Source organism: Mustela nivalis (genome assembly GCF_964662115.1).
Source record: "Mustela nivalis genome assembly, chromosome: 13".
Taxonomy (NCBI): Eukaryota; Metazoa; Chordata; class Mammalia; order Carnivora; family Mustelidae; genus Mustela; species Mustela nivalis.
The window spans coordinates 58,243,340-58,267,347 of NC_139032.1; the positions used below are offsets into that span (position 1 = coordinate 58,243,340).

General features: G+C 41.4%; 1 protein-coding gene across 5 annotated transcripts in view; it reads left to right on the forward strand.

Annotated features, from left to right (window-relative positions):
- Window positions 1-575: 575 nt before the first annotated feature.
- The window catches only part of RUSC2 (RUN and SH3 domain containing 2), a 70,349-nt gene continuing 46,916 nt past the window's right edge, over window positions 576-24,008 (forward strand). For 2 of the 5 annotated variants that reach the window (XM_082694726.1, XM_082694727.1), the window contains exon 1: window positions 580-899. The gene's annotated coding sequence lies outside the window, so the exon portion shown is untranslated. Of the gene's footprint in view, window positions 900-24,008 lie in introns of all 5 variants that reach the window. The other 3 variants (XM_082694728.1, XM_082694729.1, XM_082694725.1) reach the window with 2 other exon arrangements.

Here is a 24,008-nt window from a genome sequence, read left to right on the forward strand (position 1 = left end):
GTCTTAATAATTATTGCTAAAGGCAGGCCAAGGTGTTAAGATATGGAGGGTGGTCAGATACCAAAGATGGGGGATTCTCACTAAATTAGGATTCTTGCTCAAATTGGATTCTCCAGGGAAGCCCAAGGTCAGGCCTAGTCCAGCAGGGAATTCAGAAGAGCCTAAGGTTTTGGTCAAAAGAGAGAATCTTTGTCAGTTCCGGGTTTTACCAGGACTTCTTAATCCTGGCGATGCATGGAATACTTTTAAAAATATTAAAGCCTGGGCGCCACCCAAGGACCACTACACTCCCACCCCAGAGATCCTGATTCAGCCCGTCTCAGCCGAGGTCAAGCCTTGGTTTTGTTGGTGTATTTCGAGTTTCTGTTTTCCCTAAGAGGTTCTGCTGGGGTGTCAAGGTTGAGAACCGCTGCTTTACGAGAAGGTGGGACGGATATATACCTATCTTTAATGCCGCTATGCCGGCGCCTACGGTCCCTTGGGCTCTCGGTACCGCAGCCGCACTTGCGGGGCACCACCCCAAAGGGGCGGGGCAGGGGCCGCAGAAGGCGGGGCTGCGGCCGAAGCCTCGCCGCTCCCGTCGCCGGAAAGCACTGCGCGTGACTCGCGGCACCCATCGCAGTGAGCCGCTTGGGAGGTGGGCAAGCACGGCCGGCCCAGAGGACCGAACCAACGCGCCGTCCGGAGGGGCGGTTGGAGGGAAAGCCAGATTGGACCATCGGCTCCGCGGCTGCAGGGGGGGCCGGACATTACCAACCCGGCGGGAGAGAAGGGGGGCGCCGGCCTGACCCAGCTGCAGCACGACCCCAGGAGGGCGCGAGACGCGGCCGCCGGCGCCACAGCCGCCGCCAGCACCGTCGCCGCCGGCACCGTAGGCTCACGCTGAGGCGAGAAACGAGGTAGGGACGCCTCTTTGGGGTTGGCGGGGTCCGGAAGACCCACTGCTCTCACGTTCCGAAGGATCCCTTAGGAGAAAGCCCTGCGTGCCTCCGCCCTTCCCCTCAGCCCTGTCGGTGGCCCTTCATCCCCACCCTCCTGGTCCGCTCCCACCCTCTGGACCGACCTCCTCCTGACCTTACAGCCCTACCATCCGCTGAACCCTCAAGCACCAAGGACCAGACATCCCTTTGGGCGTCACCTCAGATCCAGCCCAACCGTCTCCTCAGACTGTCCCTGCGGTGACACCCCTCAGCTGACTCGCGCGCAGCTGTATCGTTGTAGCCACATCTCCTTTGCGGGCCCTGGGAGAGCGCAGCGGCCCAGCAGCCAGCCCCGCGACCGTGGCGGGGGCTTCCGCACAGCCAGTCCCAGCCAGGCCGTCGGTGCCCTCCGCCCCTTTGGCCCCTGGTTCTGGAGTTGATATCTGCCGGAGCCAGGCTAAGATCTTTCTCTCGCTCTCACCTTAAGAAAACGTTTGGCCTGACCTTTTGCCGGTTTTCCCACCCATGCACTTACCTGCTGCGAAGGGCACGGTCATCCCGTGCCCGGAGCTGGTTTGGGACTGTCAGGCTGGCATAGCAGACGCCAGGGGACTGCCCTGGGGGCAAAAACCATACAGTATTCTTTTGTATCCCCAGCGCCCCAGCACAGTACCTGACATGTTTGCACCCAGTAATATTTGACGGGTGGATAAATGAATGAATGACCCCAATGTAGAAGGTGTGAGGCAGAGTGCTTTGGTGGGAAAGGTGTCTCTAGTTAGCATGGGGGGGGGGGCGTATCTGAAAGGTTACTTGTGATGCTCATGTGGCAAGCCTACAATGGAGTATGTTCAGTCTTATAATTCACACATCTAACTTCATTCAGGTAGGACCTTCGGTCTATCAGCTGTTTTCCACTAATGTTCTAAAAAGGGGGCGGGGGTGCTGCAGAAATTTTTATTGGTAGGTGCCTTAGAGGCTGCCCAGATAATCTTGAAAGAGCTTTGCCCAAGTGACCTGCTCCTCTTGCCCTAGAGGCTAACTACTCCCTCTGGGGAAGAATTCTGGAGGTCAGCCACAGCCTTTAATGCTGACTCAGTGTAGCCAGTCAGCTGGTGTTCAGGACAGGTTGAGGAATGAAAGTCCTCATTGATTTTACTCTTTAGCTCCTGGATACCCCCACCCACACCCCTCAGAGACTGGAGTGGTAGACCTCCCAGGCAGGCCTACTGTGATAGATATCAAAGATTCCTAAATACTGCTGTAGTATGATGATCAGGCCATATTGAGCCATTTATATCTCAGTAGACCAGAATCAGACAGGGATTACCACTATGTGAACAGTGTCAGTAATAAATGAGAATGTGAACCTTTTTAAAGATGCGTTCTCAAAGAATAGCCTGAAATCTGTTTTTGTTGATTTGTAGGAGGATAACCTGAACAGATTCAGATTCCTGAAGGTGGGACAGGGTTCAAAGACCTGTTTTAGCTGAGGTTCTATAGGGAAGTAGGTGATACTGCAGTCATGAAACAATGGCTGGGAAGCTGTAGGCGCTTGATAAGCTGACAAGTAGTTGCTTGACCAGTAGTGGCCTTGTTTTAACTGGGGTTCAGAGTATTAGTAAGTACAAATAATGATTGGAGTTTCTTAGGAGGCAGTGATATGGCTTTGTGGAAGGAAGAGAGATTCCACCACTATTCCTGTATTCTGTTACCTGTGCCCCTCCTGCTATAAGTGCCATAGGATACTTAACCACCTTTGTTTCTCTTCCACTTTGAGCCAGGGCAAAATCTGATTTCCCCTGATTTTAAGTGCTGAAAGTCGCTTTTCCAGGCCAGGGCAGCCTAACGGGAAGCTGAGTATGTTCTCACCCATTTCTAGCTTTAATTTATCCTTCTTCACTTTTTTTTTTCCCTCCACCCTCTGATCTGTCTTTATAAAGTCCTGGACCATAGATACCCAAATCAGGGAGGGGCTCCTGAGATGCAGTCCACATGAGCATTGCATATGGAGACCAATACGTTTTTTTGGTGGGGGAATTGGGACCAATTTTTAAGGTGCTTTTTTTTTTTTAAGATTTTATTTATTCATTTGACACAGAGAGATCACAAGTAGGCAGAGAGTCAGGCAGAGAGAGAGGAAGGGAAGCAGGCTCCCTGCTGAGCAGAGAGCCCGATGCAGGACTCGATCCCAGGACCCTGAGATCATGACCTGAGCCGAAGGCAGCGGCTTAACCCACTGAGCCACCCAGATGCCCCTTAAGGAGCTTTTTTACTTTAACCTGTGTAGACTCCCTATCAAGTTGGACCTCAGGGAGCCCTGAACACTCTGGGTTATTTTACTGATTTTCTTTTCAACTTCTAGTACTTCATCGTGTTGCCAGATAAAATACAAGATGCCAAGTTAAATTTGAATTTCAGATGAACAACAGGGTGTCCTGTATTTTTGTTTGCTAAATCTGGCAACCCTAGTTCATGGGAAGGCTTATGCGTTCTAATTTTCTCTCTTCAAACTTAGGACAATAACTCACCCTTCTCTTCTGTTACTCACACACAATGACTGAGCACCCTATTAAAAGTCACTTGACTGGAGTGGCTTATGACACATTAGGGTAAGGGCAAGCTCTGTGAAGGTAGTCTGATTGATCAGTGTTTGGGTTACCCAGAAAACACCCACTCAGACACTGGCGTACAATATTATAGTACCTGTCAAAGAATCTGTCGTGCAAAATGAACATATTTTGAGTGGCCAGATATCAACATAGCTCTGAGAGTGATGGCCAGGAATGGAGATGAGAGTGGGATGGGGGTGAGTAGATTCTAACAAAAAAGTACAACACATAGCAGAACCTCCTGTACCACCGTCACTCTCTCTTTTTTTCCAACTGTGGTGACATATGTATAACATAAAGTCTACCATTCTAACCATTCTTTTTTTAATCATTTTTTTCATCATAATTATACTTTTGAATGGCCATTTCCTATTTCCCCCATTCCCTCACCCACCTCCATTCTGGTAACCATAAGTTTGTTCTCCCTAGTTAAGAGTCTGGGGGCTCCTGGGTGGTTCACTCAGTTAAGCATCCAACTAATATTTGGGCTCAGGTGGCGATTGAGATTGAACCCTGTGTGAGGCCCCATGCTGGACATGGAGTAGGCTTAAGATTCTCTCTCTTCCTCTCCCTCTGCCCCTCCCCACTCTCTTAAAAAAAAAAAAAGTCTGTTTCTTGGTTTGTCTCTCTTTCTTCCCCCTTTGCTTATTTGTTTCATTTCTTAACTTCCACATGTGATTGACATCATATGATATTTGTCTTTCTCTGACTGACTTATTTTGCTTAGTGTTGTACTCTCTAACTCTGTCCTTGTTGTAAATGACAAGATTTCATTCTTTTTTATGACTGAATAATATCCTGTAATATATATATTCTGTATTTTACACACACACACACACACGCCCCATGTCTTCTTTGTCCATTCATCTATCAATGGACACTTATGCTGCTTCCAGAGTTTGGCTACTGTAAATAATGCTGCAATAAACATAGAAATGCATGCATCCCTTCGAATTAGTGTTTTTGCTTTTTTCTAAGGCTGGAGGGGGAATACCCAGTAGTACAATTACTGGATCCTAGGGTAGTTCTATTTTTAATTTTTTGAGGAAACTCCATACTGTTTTCCTTAGTGGTTGCACCAGTTTGCATTCCCTCCAGTAGGGCAGAGGGGGTACCTTTTTCTCCACATCCTTGCCAACATTTGTTTCTTGTGTTGTTGATTTTAGCCATTCTGACAGGTGTGAGGCAGTGTCTCATTGTCGTTTTGGTTTGCATTTCCCTGATGGTGAGTGATGTTGAGCATCTTTTCATGTGTCTTTTGGCCATCTGGATGTCTTCTTTGGAGAAATTTTAACCATTCTGAAGTGTACAGTTCAGTGGCATTCAGTATATTCACATTGTTATCCATTCATCGCTACCATCCATCTACAAAAGTTTTTCATCTTCTCAAACTGAAACTCCATACCTATTAAACAATAACTCTCATTCCCTCTTCCCCAGAGCCCCTGGTAACTACCATTCTGCTTTCTTTCCTCTAAGAATTTGACTACTCTAGATTACTGTATGAATTTGACCACTGTAAGTTAAATCATATTTATCTGCGACTGGTTTATTTCATTTCACATAATGTCTTCAGGGTTCATTCATTTTGCAGCTCATATCTGAATTTCCTTCCTTTTAAGGAAAAGGCAGGGAGAGAGAAAGCACAAGGTGCGGGGGAGGCAGAGGGAGAAGCAGACTCCCCTGAGCTGGGAGCCCAGCATGGGGCTTGATCCCAAGACCTGAAGATCATAACCTGAGCCAAAGGCAGACTCTTAACTGTCTGAGCCACCCAGGTGCCCCATCTTTGCCCATTTTTTAATTGGGTTGCATATCTTTTTATTATTGAGTTATGTGAGTTCTTCATATATTCTGCATAGAAGTCCCTTACCAGATATATGATAGACAAATATCTCCCCTTCTGTGGGTTGCCTTTTCACTCTGTTGATTGACCTTTGATGCATAAAGTTTTAAATTTTGGTGAAAACCAGTTTATTTGTTTTTCTTTTTGTTGCCTGTGGTTTTGGTGCAATGTTGGGAATAAAAAATCATTGCCAAATTCAGTGTCATGAAGTTTTCCCCCTATGTTTTTTTCTAAGTTTTTTATAGTTTTATGTCTGTGGTTAAGTCTTTGATGCATTTTGAGTTAATTTTTGTATATAGTGTAAGACAAAAGCCCAGCTTTATTCTTTGCACTCTGGATATTAGTTTTCCCAACACTGTTTATTGAAAAGACTGTCCTTTCCTCCATTGAATAGTCTTGGCATTCTTGTCAAAAATCATCAACCAGATTTGCCAGAGTTTATTTCTGGGCTCTGTATTCAATTCCATTGGTCTGTATTTCTGTATTTATACCAATACCGCACTCTTTTGGTTACTGTAGCTTTTTAGAAAGTATTGGAATTAGGAAAGTGAAGCCTTCTGGCTTTACTCTTCTGTTTCAAGATTGTTTTGCTATTCAGGAACCCTTGAGATTACATATGAATTTTAGGATGGATTTCTTCATCGCTGCAAAAAATATTGTTAGGATTTTGAAAATGACTGCATTGAATCTGCAGGTTGCTTTGGGTAGTACTGACTTTTTTTTTTTTAGTTAATGTGGAAAGAACACTTAAAAATATATTGTTGGCTATAGGTACATTGTTGTACTGCAGATCTCTAGAGCTTACTCATCTTGCTTGACTGGAACTTTATATTCATTGAACAGCAATTCCCCATTTCCCTCTCCACCAGCCCCTGGCAACCACCATTTCACTCTTTGATTCATTAATTTGCCTATTGTAGATACCTCATATAAGTGACATCAGGAAATGTTTTTCTTTCTGTGCTTAGCTTATTTCATTTAGCATAATGTCTATTTATGTTGTCACATATTGCAGGTTTTGACATCTTAACTATATTAAGTCTTAACAATCCATGAACACAGGTTATCTTTTCATTTATTTGTGTTTTCATTTCATAGTTTTTAGTGTCCAAGTCTTTTACCTCTTTGGTTAAGCTTATTCCTGAGTATTTTGTTCTTTTTGATGTTATTGTAAATGAAATTGTTCTCTTAATTTTCTTTTCATATTTTTCTTTGCTGGTGTATGGAAACACAACAGATTTTTATGTCCTGCAACTCTGCTGGATTAATTTATTAGTTCTAACAGTTTTGTGGGGTATTTTTAGGGTTTTTTACTTGTAAGATCAGGTTGTCTGCAAACAGAGACTCAGATGCCTTTTATTTCTTTTTCTTGCCTATGGACTAGAAAGGGGTTTGATAATTTGGTATGCAAGTCCTTAACAGACTCTGAGAACAAAATTGCATTTTAGCGTAGTATATTAATTAGTGTTCATAGTGAATCATTAATAAAAAGTTGAAAAAAAAAGTTATAACCTATATATTGTATGTGAAACAAAGTATATAAGAATGTAACTTTAGGGCGCCTGGGTGGCTCAGTGGGTTAGGCCGCTGCCTTCAGCTCGGGTCATGATCTCGGGATCCTGGGATCGAGTCCCATATTGGCTCTCTGCTCAGAACGGAGCCTGCTTCCTCCTCTCTCTCTCTCTGCCTGCCTCTCTGCCTACTTGTGATCTCTCTCTCTGTCAAATAAATAAATAAAATCTTTTAAAAAAAAAGACTGTAACTTTATTTTTTAAAGGATTTTATTTATTTGTTTGAGAGAGCGGGAGCGGGAGCGAGCCGGGGCTGGGGGAGGAGCAGGGAGAGAGGGACAAGGGGTCTGCTCTGAGCATGGAGCCTGATACAGGACTCCATCTGATGAGCCTGAGATGATCTGAGCCGAAATCTAGAGTCAGGCACTTAACCCACTGACTCACCCAGATGCCCCAGTAAAAGTGTACTTTCTTTTTTTTAAGATTTCATTTCTTTTTTTTTTTTTTTAAGATTTTATTTATTTCTTAGAGATAGCTAGAGAGAGGGAGAAACAGGCTTCCTGCTGAGTAGGGAGCCCGATTTGGGGGCTGGATCCCGGAACCCTTAGACCATGACCTGAGCTAAAGGCAGATGCCCAACGACTGAGCCACCCAAGTACCCCTAAAAGTGTACTTTTAAAGGAATTTACCAAGGGGCACCTGGGTGGTTTAGCTGTTAAGCCGCTGGCTTTGGCTCAGATCATGATTCTTGGGTCCTGGAATCTAGTCAAGACCAACATCGGGTTCCCTGTTACATGGAAAGTCTGCTTCTCCCTCTCCCACTCCCCCTGCTTGTATTCCCTCTCTTGCTCTCTGTCAAATAAATAAAATCTTTAAAAAGAAAAAAAGGGGGGCACCTGGGTGGCTCAGTGGGTTAAGGCCTCTGCTTTCGGCTCAGGTCATGATCCCAGGGTCCTGGGATCGAGCCCCGAATTGGGCTCTCTGCTCGGCAGGGAGCCTGCTTCCTCCTCTCTCTCTGCCTGCCTCTCTGCATACTTGTGATCTCTGTCTGTCAAATGAATAAATAAAATCTTAAAAAAAGGGGGGGGGGTTACCAAAATACCTAAAATTTAAAAAAAAATTTTTTTTTAAAGATTTTATTTATTTATTTGTGAGAGAAAGAGAGTGAGAGCGAGCACAGGCAGACAGAGTGGAAGGCAGAGTCAGAGGGAGAAGCAGGCTCCCTGCGGAGTAAGGAGCCCGATATGGGACTCGATCCCAGGACGCTGGGATCATGACCTGAGCCGAAGGCAGCTGCTTAACCAACTGAGCCACCCAGGCGTCCCAATTTTTTAAAAATTTTGACGCTTCAGGAAGAAATCCTCGGTTCTCTAGAATTCTTGGTTTAATAGGATAGTCTTTTTTTTCTTCCAGGAAGTTAAGACATTGAGCTTTGAAATAATCTGCTGTGTTTTTTATTTGTGTGAGGTCCTATAGTCAAAGACAGTGTATTGATAACTGGATAGAGAGGAAAACAGGGCCAACCAACTTCTGGTTACACTTTAGTTATCTTAGGATCCAAAGTCTATACTTAACTTGCTTATCTTAGTATCCTAAAATCTATATTTAACTTGTTTATCTGTTTTTATACTTTTGTACTTTCTTTTCTTATACAGCTCTTTTTAAAAAAAAATGTAGCCTTATATTTAGTGTACTCAGAGAGAAATGGAAAATTATTTTTATCCATGCTCAGGTAAAGAGAACAGGAGAGCAGAGTATTCCTGACATCAAAATAGATAGGGTTCAGGTGACCCTAAGGAAAAAAGCAAAAACTCGAGAAAGTTGGGGATCTACTGCTGATCCCATTCATTATGGAGTTCTCTTACAAAATATTATTTACTTGTTTTTTAAAGTGTTGTATTCTATTTAAGGATACAGGCACCTGGGTGGCTCAGTTGGTTAAGCCTCTGTCTTTGGTTCAGGTCATGATCTGGGGTCCTGGTATCAAGCCCCACTTCGGGCTTTCTGCTCAGTAGGGAGTCTGCTTCTCCCTCTCCCCACTGCTTGTGCGTTCTCTCTCTTTCTCTCAAATAAATAATCTTAAAAAAAAAAAAGATACAGCTGCATAGCTCGAGTTTTTCTGTAAGGCTGATCTTTGCCTCTCAGTATCCTCCAAAGCATAATGATTTCAACTTTTTTTTTTTTTAAGATTTTTTAAAATTTATTTATTCATGAGAGAGGAAGAGGCAGAGGGAGAAGCAGACTCCCTGCTGAGCAGGGAGCCCTATTTGAGGCTGGATCCCAGGACCTGGGATCATGACCTGAGCCCAACGCAGACGCTTAACCAACTGAGCCACCCAGGTGCCCCTGATTTAAACTTTTCTGTCTCACTTATTATATATTGCTGTATAACAAACCACCCCAAAACTTAGTGGCTTAAAACAGTGATTATGCCTCACAATTTGGTGAGTTGGCTAGGTGGGTTTTTTGCAGTACCAAAGAGGAGTTCTAGAAATGTTTATATATGTATATATTTGATACATATATAATTTTTTAATTTTTATTTTAAGTGGGCTCCACACCCAACATGGGGCATGAACTCAAGATCCTGGGATCAACAGTTACATACTCTACTAACTGAGACAGCCAGGTGCCCCCAACTTTTTTTTTTTTTAACATACATACTTTTTTAAATTTTTATAGGAGCTCTAGATTTTTTTTTTTAATGTAGGCTCCACACCCATCATGGAGCCTGGTGAAGGTGTTGAATTCACAACCCTGATATCAAGACCTAAGCCGAGATCAGGAGTTGGATGCCTAAGCAACTGAGCCACCCAGGCATCCCAGGAGTTCTAGAAATATTTTGTATAGGAGCACTACTGTAATGAAGTAAGTCTTTCAAAGTGACTACTTTTGAAGCTTACCTCTTGGTTGTAAAAGAGCTAGTCTACTTCTTTAAAATATTATTCTCTTTTCTTTATACTTAAAGTTAACTTCTTAGATAATGTAGTGTTTATTTTGGTTTATAGGCTGGTTTATGTAAAGTGTTTTGCTTGACATCAACACAGCAACCTACAACATCATTAGTTTATTCATCCCTAATGGCAGTGATCAGAGAAGGGAGGAGGCCTGGAAGCAGAACCACGTGCCTGATTATGCATTTGTGAGTCCTTTCTACCAACCAAGTGGTAGTAATAGATAGTCAACAAAGGTCATTGATCTCATGAGAACAAAAGACAGCTATGGCTTTGTGTCAGTTGGGAAGATCTGTAGTAGAGAATCTCAAACTTCTTTTAGAGGGACTTCTTTGTTCAAGTTTATTCCACGAGAAAGCGGACACAAAAAGATAAAATCCGAGCTGTTTTGGTTGACAACAGGCAAGGAGTTGGGGAAATAGAGTCTAACCTAGTCATCTCTCCCTCCTTTCCTCTTCATCTCCTTCATCTCCCTGTCTCACAGCCCCACGAGGGAGCTCTGTAAAGCACAGTTTGAAAGCCACTGACAAAGATGTTTCTCCTGCTGAGTCATGATTCCAAAGTAGAAAGAGGTTCACATAAATGATTGAATTTGAGATCCCATCTTCAGTTGACTACCCACTAGTAGCCAGTCATGGTTTGAAAAAAATATAACTGAAATGTGTTTTGCAAAAATATAACCAAGTGATTCCCAAATTCCTATGTAAAACTGATAGCCTTGGGACACCTGGGAAGCTAAGTCCGTTATACTGCCTTCGGGGCCCCTGGGGGGCTCAGTGGGTTAAAGCCTCTGCCTTCGGCTCAGGTCATGATCCCAGGGTCCTGGGATCGAGCCCCGCATCAGGCTCTCTGCTCAGCGAGGAACCTGCTTCCCCCCACCCACACACGCCCCCCCCCCCACAAGCCTCTCTGCCTACTTGTAATCTCTGTCAAATAAATAAATAAAATCTTTAAAAAAAAAAAAAAGGTATCTGCCTTCAGCTCAGGGGATTGTGTGCTCTCTCTCCCTCTTGCTTTCCCTCTCTCTCTTTCAAATAAATAAAATCTTAAAATTTGATAGTCTTAATTTAACAAACTTCATGGAACTAGGCATGAATTACAGATACCTTTTGCCCTTTCATCTAAGACCTGTGCTAATTTGTTGACCCTTTTTAGCCCAGAGCCAAGAAGAATTTTTCTACCCATACATTTGGTTTATAGTAAATAAAAGGTTTTGTCTTTAGACTATTTTATAATAATGTATATGCTTTAAAAATGTGTACGTTCAACATTGGGGAGCTCTGTACCTCCTTCCTTTTGAGTACCCTTGGCCTCTTTGCCCAATTTCCTCTAGACATGTGCTTTTCAAACTTGAGGGTGCATAAAAATCACCTAGATCACCCCTGAAATTCTGATTCAATAAGTCTGGCTTGGAGCCCAAATATTTGCCTTTCTTTTTCTTTTTCATTTTCTTTTCTTTTCTTGTTAAGATTTTATTTATTTGTCAGAGAGAGAGCACAAGCAGAGGGAGAAGCAGGCTCTCTGTGGAGCAAGGAGCCCAGTATAGGATTCCATCCCAGGACCCTGGGATCATGACCTGAGCCACCAGGTATCACAGTATTTACCTTTCTTTTTTTTTTTTTTTTTTAAGATTTTATTTATTTATTTGACAGAGATCACAAGTAGGCAGAGAGAGAGAGAGAGAGGAGGAAGCAGGCTCCCCACTGAGCAGAGAGCCCAATGCGGGGCTCGATCCCAGGATCCTGAGATCATGACTTGAGCCAGAGGCAGAGGCTTTAACCCACTGAGCCACCCAGGAACCCCAGTATTTACCTTTCTAATAAATTCCCAGATGAAGATGATCCTACTGCTCCAATGACCACACTTTGAGCAGAACTACTATTAGATCTATACTCTGATCTCTGCCTTTTAATCAGTGGCTTTCAGAGTTGATCAATATAAAAACTTTCATTAGAGGGTAGGAGGTGCAGGGGGAGAGCCCCATGTACAGGACCCAAGAATTGAAGGCAAAAGTGCTACTGTCTAAGAGTGTTATTTGGAGCATATAATTTCCACACTGGATTTTATTCCTTTAGAGAGAAGGATTATAAATATCTCACTCATTCAAGATTAAGGGATTGTGGAGAATAGTTCTAAGGAAATGCTATTAGCTGCCCAGACTTTAACCTAGAAAATACTTAAACAAGTGTCTTTTTATGGAGAAAGGTGAAATGAAAGGTACTATGACATTTTCTCTTTGAAACTTAAAGCAAAATTTAGGTATTTTTGTTTAAAGATATTTTCTGGAAAATATTTTGCATTTTTTTTCTTTTTTAATAATGGTGTTTCTTTTTCTTTTTTTAAGGTTTTATTTATTTATTTGACAGAGATCACAAGTAGGCAGAGAGGCAGGCAGAGAAAGAGAGGGAAGCAGGCTCCCTGCTGAGCAGAGAGCCCAATGTGGGGCTTGAACCTAGGACCCTGAGGTCATGACCTGAGCTGAAGGCAGAGGCTTAACCCACTGAGCCACCCAGGCACCCCATGTATGTTTTTTTTCTTATTATAGATGAATATGCTCACTGTGGATAATCTAAAAAATAAAGACAAGTATAAAATGAAAATATACTACTGAATAGTTCTGACAGCCACATTTTTTAAATTGAGATATAATTGACATACAACATTTGATTAAGTTTCAAGTACACAACATAATGATTCAATATTTCCATAAATTGCAAATGACCACCACAAAAAGTCTAGGTAACAACCATCACCATACATAGTTAGAAAAATTTTTTTCTTGTGATGAGAACTTTTAAGATTTACTCTCTTAGCAACTTTTGAATATGCAGTATAGTATTAACTATAGTCTCCATGCTGTATATTATATCCCCAGGTCCTTTTTCTTATAACTGGAAATCTATACCTTTTTACTCCCTTACCCATTTCTCCCTCCCTCTGACAGTGACCAGTCTGTTCTCTGAATCTAAGAGCTTGGTTTTTTTTGTTTTGTTTAGATTTTGCATGTAAATGAAATCATATGGTATTATCTTTCTCTGTTTGACTTATTTCAGTAAGCATAGTGCCCTCGAGGTCCACCCATGTTGTCACAATTGGCAAGATTCCTTCTTTCTTAATGGCTGAATAATAAGAGGAACTCTCTACATTTGTTCTGACTGAAGGCTGTCTTTACCCTCACCCACAGAAATATTTCTTTTACTCCTTTAAGAATATACTCATATGACATCCTTTCTGAAACCTTTCCTAATCACCCCTTGCAAACTTAGGTATGATTTCCACTGTGCTGCCATTGGCCTTGTCTGGGGCTCCATTATAACAGTTAACACCTAATGGTAAACTCTGAGTGCAGGAATAGTCTTTGAATCCAGGATCTCTCAAGATTTCTGAGAGATCCTGGTCTCATCCAGTTTTTGATTTTTAAAAAAAATGTTTTTAAGTAGTCTGTGTACCCAACATGGGGCTCAAACTCACAACCTTGAGATCAAGAGTCACATGCTCTACCAAGTGAACAGCCAGGTGCCCCTAGTTTTTGAAGTTCTTTGTATATTAAAAATGACAGGGGCACCTGGGTGGTTCTGTAGTTAAATGTCCAACTCTTGGTCTCAGCTCAGATCATGATCTTAGGGTCATGATTTCAGGCCTCACAATTTTTTTTTTAAAAATGGCTGAAATCCAAAAGAGGATTATAATAATGTTGGCATATTTTAAATATTTACATAAACAAACTCTGTGTAGGATAAGAATCACATGATCATTTCAATAGATGCAGAAAAGCTGTTTGACAACTTCATGATAAAAACACTCAACAGGGGCACCTGGGTGGCTCAGTGGGTTAAGCCTCTGCCTTCAGCTCAGGTCATGATCTCAGGGTCCTGGGATCAAGCCCCACATCGGGCTCCCTGCTCAGCAGGGAGCCTGCTTCCCCCTCTCTCCCTGCCTGCCTCTCTGCCTACTTGTGATCTCTGTCAAATAAATAAATAAAATCTTTAAAACAAAACAAAACAAAAAACACTCAACAAACCAGGAATAGAAGAGAACACCCTCAGGCTGATAAAGGGCATCTACAAAAAACCCCACACCAGCTTTGTACTTAATGGAAAAAGACAACTAAAAGCTTTCTTCTTCTTCTTTTTAAAAAGATTTTCTGTATTTATTAGAGAAAGAATATGAGAGGGGAGAGGGTCAGAGGGAGAAGCAGACTCCCCACTGAGCAGGGAGCCCGATGCCAGACTCAATCCTGAGACTCCAGGATCATGACATGAGCTCTGAAGGCAGTTGCTTAACCAACTGAGCCACCCAGGCACCTAACTAAAAGCTTTATGAGATCAGGAACAGGAGAAGGATATCTGTTCTTGCCATTTCAACATTATACTGGAGGTTTTAGCCAGCACATTTAAGGAAAAAAAAAAAAGAACTATTCTGTTAGCGAATGACATGATCTTGTATATAGAAAGTCCTAAAGAATCCACAAAAAAACTATTTTAACTAATAAATGAGTTCAGTAAGACTATAGGATATAAAATCAATGGGTATAGGGTTTCTTTTAGAGGTGATGAAAATACTGCAAAATAGATTGTGGTGATGGTTGCACAACCCTGTAAATACACTAAACCCCACTGATTGTACATTTTTAAAATGTACAGTAAAGCTATTTTGCTTTATGTGTAAATACCTAATTTACACATAAAATTCATTTGAATATAAGGATAAAAGGCTAAGTTTGAGGCCCTGTGTGAATGTCAGACTTGAGCCAAAGATCTTTCTGTTCCCTAGGGACATATACTCATGTTCCGAACATAATGTCTGACAAATAATATAAGCTCAATAAATATTTGTGTGATGAATGAATTATGGTAACTGAACTGACTTAAAGCCTAGTTCAGCAAATCTATATTCCTAAGGTTTTTTTGCTTTTACCAAAGATCCATGATATTAACATCCACAGAAATTCTAGCCTGGCCCCAGGATAAGTTTGGTTTTAGCCCTATAAAACAAGTTTTTGTGTTTTTTTTAAGATTATATTTATTTATTTGACAGACAGAGATCACAAGTAGGCAGAGAGGCAGGCAGAGAGAGAAAGGGAAGCAGGCTTCCCGCTGAGCAGAGAACCTGATGGGGGGCTCCATCCCAGGACCCTGGGACCATGACCTGAGCCGAAGGCAGAGGCTTTAACCCAGTGAGCCACCCAGCTGCCCCTAAAACAAGTTTTAAAGAAGATAGAATGGTCAGTTAATACTGGTAGGCCAGATAAAGACCTTATAAAAAGAAGATCTATAAATCAAGCTGGCATTCGGTGAAGGGGAAATAGGAATTTTTTAAAAATACTTAAAAACAAAAATAAAACAGTAATAATAAAATAAATTTAAATCACATGTAATCCCATCTGCCTATCTTTTCTGTTTACATGCATATATAAAGTTTGTAGGGATGTAATTATAACATAAAATTATTTTGTACTCTACTTTCTTTTAACTAACATTATTTCCTAAGCATTTTTCCATGTTGCTATTGAGGCCCTATAGTTTATGACATAGTGTATTCCATTCACTTGCTGCAGCACCCTCAGTGGTAGCCCTTTAATTTCATTCACATAACCATTCTCTTAAAAATATATTCATCTAGGGGTGCCTGGGTGGCTCATGATCTGCCTTCGGCTCAGATCATGATCTCGGGAGTCCTGGGATCGAGCCCCGTGTTGAGCCTGCTTCCCTTCTTCTCTCTCTGCCTGCCTCTCTGCCTACTTGTGATCTCTGTCTGTCAGATAAATAAATAAAATCTTTAAAAAAAATATATATATATACATCTAGGGCCGCCTGGGTGGCTCAGTTGTTAAGTGTCTGGTTTTGGCTCAGGTAATGATTCCAGATCGAGCCCCGCAACAGGCTCCCTGCTTGGTGGGAAGCCTGCTTCTCCCTCTCTTACTCCCTCTGCTTGTGTTCCCTCTCTCGCTATGTCTCTATCAAATAAATAAATAAAATATTTTTTTAAATATTTATTTATGTATATATTATACACATATATAAATATATACATATGTATATATTTATTTATCTAGTAAAACCCTTACCCTGAAAGAACATAATCCTTCACCTTACTCTGTCATACTCAAACAACCTCACATTGCCGGAGAAAATTGTACAACCCAGCAAATTTAATATCACCTTAAATTCATCATCACCAAACTTACAGTGACCAGCAATCTTACTAGATTTTTCTGACAAAGTTGTTCCTCCATTCTTTGTAACAAATATTTTATACCTTCACTACCTTCTGCAGCTTCTGACCCTCCTTTTTTCCCTCCATGCACTCTGCTGATGACTTTGACTTACACACTTCGAAAGAGAAAAGAAGTCTTAGAGTATGAACTCTCTCACTTTCTACTATCAGTCTGCAGATGTGTCTGCAGCCATCCTCTCTTCACTAACTGAAATGGGGGAGATACCCCAGCTCTCAGCAAAGGCCAATTCTTCCTGGTGCACTGGATTGCATATCCTCCTTCATTATTTTTTAAGCTACTGTAGTACCCTGAAATATTTGCAGTTGATTATCTGCCCACTGAAACCAGATTTTATTTAGGAGAGTTTGCCTTCCTTCCTCTCTGCTGGCCTCTGAAGTTAACATAGCTGGATGTAATGGTTGAGATGGTGATAGCCATCTGTTCACCTAATAGAGTATCTGAAAGACATGCTAAGGCTCTGAACTAACTATCCCTGTAGTAACTCTACCTCTGGTCTTCTTGATAGATATGATTAATAAATTTACTCTATTGTTTAAGCTGCTTTGAGATTGTTTTTTATGTCCATTCAGCACAGGGTATCACACCTAAATGATACACTTTTTAAGCTACCCCAAATAAATCTGTATCCTGAGTAAAAACAGTGTGATTGCTATACAGATGGAACTTCAAGGCAATTCCCTAATGCCACCCAACTCCTACCCACACCTTTTGATCTGTTTGCTAATCCCAAATTCAAACTATATAGCAATTTTGGAGCTACTACTGCTTCTCAGGATATTGCTTATCATTTAATCCCAACCTTTTCTAAATATTCAACATCAGTGGGGAGGAAATTAGGGAAAAGAAAGGAAAGGGAAGAAGGAAGGAAGCAGGGCAGACAAGTATATTTCCCAGAACTGAAGAACATTGAGTCTCCAAATTAAAAGGGCGCAGTGTGTGCTACTACAGCAATAGAAATAACCTACCCAAGGGTACCTCATCATCAAAATTTGGAACATTGGAGGTAATGGAGAAATCCAAAACTCTTCTTGAAAAAGTTATATACAAATATCAGGAATCAGAATGGCATTGGGCTGAACAATAATGGAATCTAATTAGCAAGCAATGGAGCAATGCTTTCAAATTTCTGAGAAGAATTGATTTTTTTCTTTTTCTTCTTCTTCTTTTTTTTTTTTAAGTAAGCTCCATGCCCAGTGTGGAGCCCAACATGGAGCTTGAACTCACGACCCCAAGATCAAGACCTGAGCTGAGATCAGGAGTTGGACGTTTAACTGACTGAGCCATCCATGTGCCCCAGAAGAATTTATTTCTAGCCTAGGACTTTACGCACAACCAAATTACCATCTGTGAAAGTTTTTGTGTATGTGTGGAAGTTTATATATTGTCAGATACTCATTTCCAAAATGTTCCTTCTGTGTATCATTTTTTAGGATGCTACTAAAGAATATGCTCCAGCAAAATAAGAGAGTAAACAAGAAAAAAAATATGGGATCTAGAACCTAGGGCAACTAATATTAGAGAGAGGCAAAGGAAATTCCTAGGATGCTGATAAAGGGAAGCCCAGTATGATTGTGGTGTCATAAACACAGAAAATAGTCCCTTCAGAATGCATCAGGAGAATAGAAAGTTCCAGGAGGGGGACACTGGGTGGCTCAGTGGGTAAAGCCTCTGCCTTCAGCTCAGGTCATGATCCCCGAGTCCTGGGGATCGAGCCCGAATCTCCCTCTCTGCTCAGCAGGGAGCCTGCTCCCCCCCCCCCCGCCCTCTCTCTGCCTACTTGTGATCTCTGTCTGTCAAATAAATAAACAAAATTAAAAAAGAAAGAAAGAAAGAAAGTTCCAGGAGGATCTTCTAGAGGAAAAAACAAGAACAACAAAAACTGTATTTGACATTGAGAGGGATTTTTTTGAGAGGGATTTTTACTGTTCTGCTAGACAGTTTGGGAAGAATTAGGGGCAAATATATGGAAAACTAAACCAAAAGAGAGACAAGTATTATAAATTATATAGTAATAGTGAGGGTCCACAGGCTACCAAGTCACAGTAAACACTGGATATTAATCTAACTAGAAATTGTGAGGAAAGTGGGTGTGAAATTGCTGAGTTTTTGTCTTATACAAGGAAGTAAAAAGAGAATGTTTACCAAGAAACTAAAGGAATGCCTGGGTGGCTCAGTCCTGAGCACATGCCTTTGGCTCAGGTCATGATTCCCAGGGTCCTGAGATCAAGTCCGGAGGCTCCTTGCTTGGTGGGGAGCCTGCTTGTCCCTCCCTGAAGCTTCCCCTGCTTGTGCTTGCTCTCTCTTTCTGTGAAAAATAAATAAAATCTTCAAAAAAAAAAAGTTAAAACCAAGAAACTAAATAAGTACATTATTTATAAACATAGACATAAATGCCCACTGAGACAGCTAAAAGATTTGAAAGTAGTGGTCTCAAGAATGACACAGAGATGGGAAGGTTGGGGCTGAAGATTGTTATTTTTCATTATAAATGTGATAATACTATTTAGCTTTGTGAGCATGTGTATTTATCAGTTTTAATAAAATAAATACTAATTTTTTTAGAAGTCCTTTGACCACACATCATTCTCTTGGTACTGTCCTATTTCTCAACTCTAATTCTTCACTGTAACAGCCAACCTTCATTGACCATCTATGCTATTGCCACTACTCCATTTTTCATTTTTTTAAAGAAATTTTATTTTATTTATTTATTTGACATAGAGAGGGAGAGACACAGTGAGAACTGGAACACAAGCAGGGGGAGTGGGAGAGGGAGAAGCAGGCCTCCCGCCGAGCAGGGAGCCCGATGTAGGGCTCCATCCCAGGACCCTGGAATCATGACCTGAGCTGAAGGAAGACGTTCAACAACGGAGCTACCCAGGTACCTCTCTCTCTCTCTCTTTTTTATTTTTTTTTAAAGAGAATGCATGCACAGGGTTTGGGGGGGGGGGTGGTAGGCAGAGGGAGAAGGAAAGAGAGAATCTCAAAAGCAGGCTCCATGCCCAGCACAGAGCCTAATATGGATCTCAATCTCACAACCCTGAGATCAATACCTGACCCAAAATCAAGAGTCAGATGCTTAACCAACCAAGCCACCCAAGTAACCCCTCCATTTACTTTTGAACCCTCTTCTAACTTCATTTCCTACCACTCCCATGAAATGATTTATGTCAAGATCACCAGTGAACTCCAGGTTGTCAAATACAATGAACACTTTCAGCCACAGTGACTTCCTTTCAGTTTTTCTAAGATACCATCCATTTTGTTCCTTGGGGCCTTTCACACATGTCATTCCCTCCACCTGGAATGGGCTTCAAAGACCGGAATTTTCAGTTCAAATACAGATCATTTCAGTTGCCAAGTCAGTATACACTGATCCCTGATTAACAAATATGTTCATTGGCCTCCCTGCACAGAACTGGCTTTTTGAATTAGCTATCTTTCCTTTGAATGTAGCATATTCCAGAGGCCTACTTTATAGTTTATATGGTCATAGTTACTCAATTATTTGTTCAGTCTCCCCAGGTGAACTATAAGCTCCAGGAAGGAAGGCACCGGGTCTGTTCTGTTCACATATTGCAGCACTTCACAGGTATTCAGTCAGTGTTTATTGACTGAGTCCTTGTGCAAGACTTTGGCATCTGAGGTTCTTCAGGCCAATAGCAAATTCCTCCATACATCTGCCTAAAGTAGGGAAGGAAGCCCTTCCAAAGCCCTGTTGATGTGCTTCTAGGTCAGGCTATTAGATTTCCCAGACCCAGCCTCTTTTGAGTGAGCCCCAAAGACTTGATTCTGTTTGGGCTCTGGTTTTGGCAGTGGGGCTTGTCCTTGTTCAGAGATTTTTAACTACAAACGGATCAGGCTATTTCCAGGAGAACTCAGTGGGTCCACACTTGAGGGGCAGTGGGAGTTCAGTTACTGCTTTCCTTGCTGGAACCTCCCTATCACTGCCCAGAGATGTCTCCAGTATAAGCTGGCCAGTCAGGAAATTCCAAACCCTTTTCCTGAAACTCTAAATAGCTTGAGGAATCTCTCCAGCTGGAGTTGGAAAAGCTCCCAGCAGAGAGAGCTGGGTCTTACGTAACTTTATAGACTGCCCATTTTTAGGAAAAAACAAACTGTTCCTCAGCTAGTGTTGGACTCTCTGAGACACATCCTGCATTCCTTCCTAGATGCTCAGCAGCCCCACTGGGGGCAGCACATAGAACAGAGTTGAAGACCAGTGAGGTTAAGTGGGGAGAGATGAAGAAAGAGGAGGGGGTGTGGTCTGTCGTTGTGGCTGGAACATACAGTTCTGGTTCTCTTGCTTCAGCTCCTGCTAGCAGTAGAGAGAGTGCCCAGCTGGGTGTGAGGGGAACTCCCGGAGAGGAATTATACCTAGGCATCCTTGCCCTGCACATTCCAGAAGGCAGCCTGCCGCTATACTTGCTTGATCCTCTCAGTACCTCACACCCCAAAAAGATCTAGAACTAGTGTGTAAATATGACTACCACTGTAATGACCAAATTCTGCTCTAGAAAAGAAATTTCTAGTTTAGTTTGGTGAACTCCTTAGTTAAAGTCACTGAACACTTTAAGGCACATATAAGGCTCTATAGTAGGTTAAGTGACTACTGAGATCAAGACAGTCTCTATCCTTAACATGCAACCAAGGAGGAAAGAGGAAATGTATATGCTAGTTATACACTTCTTTGCTTTATAGTTCTTATGGGCTATGTGATTCTTGTGTTCTTAACTCTTACAGAGGTAACGATCAAGTTTATGTCTACCTGTGAACTAATGTCCTAGGTAATTCAAGCTAAAGAAAAATACAAGAAAATTTCCCCTCTTCAGATGTGACCAGTTATTTTTACCAAATTACTCATGAAAGAGGCAGGCACAAGTTTTAAGAATATTCTCACCTTAGTTGTTTTTATTTCCATAATTTTTTCAAGCTAATGTAAGGCATTTTAGAACTTTGAATATAACCTAAATCTTTCAAAATAAGATAACTTTCTCAATGAATTGTAATTTGCCCTAGAACATGCCTGTAGTTTTGCTTCTTCCCTGAAATAGGTATTAGGCATTTCATAAGTACTTGTTGATAAAAGTGTCTGTCCTCTTTTGGTCTGTAAATGGGTGGTCCTTCATGTCTCCTATGATGATATGGTCCAGGAGGCCCAGACCTTCCAGCCTATAAGGATCCTAATTGGCCTAAAAGATTCATCAACCCATTTACTGCTAGAAAACTCATTTACTGCTATCAAACTACTGATAAAAAGAACTAAATGTGTGTATTTTTTAATTAAAATTAGCTTACACCATGAATTGTGCCTTATAAACTACATTATTAAAAAACTATATCATGCATAGGGGAAGGTAAGGAAAAATAAGACAAAATCAGAGAGGGAGACAAACCATAGGAGACTCTTAGCTATAGGAAACAAACTGAGGGTTGTGGAGGAGATGTCGGTGGGGTGATGGCGTAACTGGTTGATGGGCATTAAGGATAGAATGAGCACTGAGTATTATATAAAGCTGATGAATATGTATATAGTTTTGTCTCAATACTATTCTAAACAATATTTTTTAATGCTTTGTAGTCTGTTCCATTATGGGCTACCTCATAATTTAACCAATACACTAATGAAAGAGAATTTAGAATATCTTTTAAATTTTTGCTTCTATAAATGGTGCTTCAGTGAACATCCTTATGTATATATCTTCATGTACTTTTATCATGCTATTTCTTTTAGATTTATTTCCTAGAAGTAGACTAAAGAGAATACTTATTTCAAATTCTGTTACATGTTGCTTAGCTACCCTCTTTGAGAATTTCATTCATTCATTCAAAGGGAAGTAGAATTTTAGTTGGAAAACATTATACCCAGCTGAATATCAGGCTTCTATTAATTTGAAAGAGAGAGAATAGATGTTTTATTGGCAACTAACAACCTGGGGCTTGTGAAGGTGGGAACTACAATTCAGCCAAATTGATTACAAAGTAATATTGATTTTTACACAAAGATACACATATACCACTATTGAAAAGTGATGTATTTGGCAACTAGGCAGAGATTTAATATAGTATGTTAGTTCAGATAAGGCCCCAGCTTAAATGTAAATATAGCTGTATTGATGTGACCTGAATCACTATCACACAGAATTGTCATGCTTGTAATTTTAAGCACCTTGTCATTCATTAATATTCAGACCATAAGAAATTACTGGCCAGGATCCCTGGCTGCCTTATTCAGAGGACCATGAGATTCTTGGTCTTGGGGTTGTAAGTTTAAGCCCCATATTGGGTATAGAGATTACTTAAAATATTTTAAGAAAAATAAAAGAACAGACCAACAGATTGCTGCTTTTAGAACAAAATCTAAACAAGACCCAAATAAAAACATTTGCTGATTGTTGTTCTCCACCAAGGATATTAGTAGTGTATGACAGTGGAAAAAGCAAGGGCTTTGGAGTGAGTCTAACAAGAATTCCAAGCCCAACTCCCCTACTTTCTAGCTCTGTGATCTTGGATAAAGTTATCTCAACAAGAGCTTTAGTTTCCTCAACTGCAGAGAAGAAATAATAATAGCTACTTTGTTGGGGCACCTGGGTGGCTCAGTCTGTTAAGCATCCGCCTTTGGCTTAGGTCTTGATCTCAGGGTCCTGGAGTTGATTGGGCTCCCTGCTCACAGGGAGCCTGCTTCTCCCTCTCCTCCCGGCTCATGCTTTCTCTCTTGCTCGCTGTCTCTCTGTCTCTCAAATAAGTAAATGAAATCTTTAGGAAAAAAATAAATAATAATAGCTACTTTGCAGGCTCATTGTGAAGATTAGATAGAAGTATTAGTCTTTAGCTGTAAGTCATTTACTTCTTTCTAATCCATGGTTTATGGAGAGGTAAAACTCCCAATATTCCTGACCCTATGTACACTGTTCTTAGGTTGCCTCTATAGCAGTTAGAGCCAGTTTTATAAAGCCTGTGTTTGTGGGTGCCTGGGTGTGGCTCAGTGGGTTAAGCCTCTGACTTTGGTTCGGGTCATGTTCTCAGGGTTTTGGGATGAGGCCTGCATTGGGCTCTCTGCTCAGCAGGAAGCCTGCTTCCTCCTCTCTCTCTGCCTGCCTCTCTGCCTACTTGTGACCTCTCTCTCTGTGTCAAATAAATAAATATAAGAAATCTTGGGGGGGAAAAAAAAACACAAACCTGTGTTTGTGATAGAGCGTAGATTCATAGTCAGCCCTAAGTTGTTGCTCAAAATGAACTCTTCCCTCCCTGCCACCATACCTCTCATCCATATTTACCATGCCCAAACCCTTCTGACTGTTCATAGTTTCCTTGCTGTCCACAACCATACCACATACAGAAGTAGAAGGGATGGGGAGAAGAGAGAGACTTGGGACCTGAGCCAATTCAAGTGTGGGTTTGGAACCTGGGAGCAGGGGGAAAACAAACAAACAACAAAGGCCTTGCAGAGGCATGGTATAGTATTTTAAGCAGAAATAGAAAGATAAGACTGTAAGACTGTTTATGGCTTAGTCTGCACTCCAGAATGATAATGCAATATGCTAAATTCCACAGATGTTTTTTAAGTGCTTTATATGAAGGGAATTAGCACGTCTGTTAGCTCCAATACAAATAACCCTAGAATTCTTCCTTCACATTCTTCAGTGGCTCCTTAGAGGGGAGTTTACTCCGAAAGCCCCACAGGAAGAGGCAAGAGGATCTCTAGGCAGGCCCAGCAGAGGCAGAATTCTAAGATCCAAACCTTGATTAGAGGGGCCTTTAAGGTCTAGAGTCAGCAAACTATGGCCCACGCCAGGGTGATTTAATAGTGGTCCACAAACTGAAAGTGGTTTGTACATTTTAAAGAGTTGTTAAACACAAACACACACACACACACAAACAGCCCATGAAGCCTAAATATTTCCTCTTTGACCCTTTACATATTTACCTA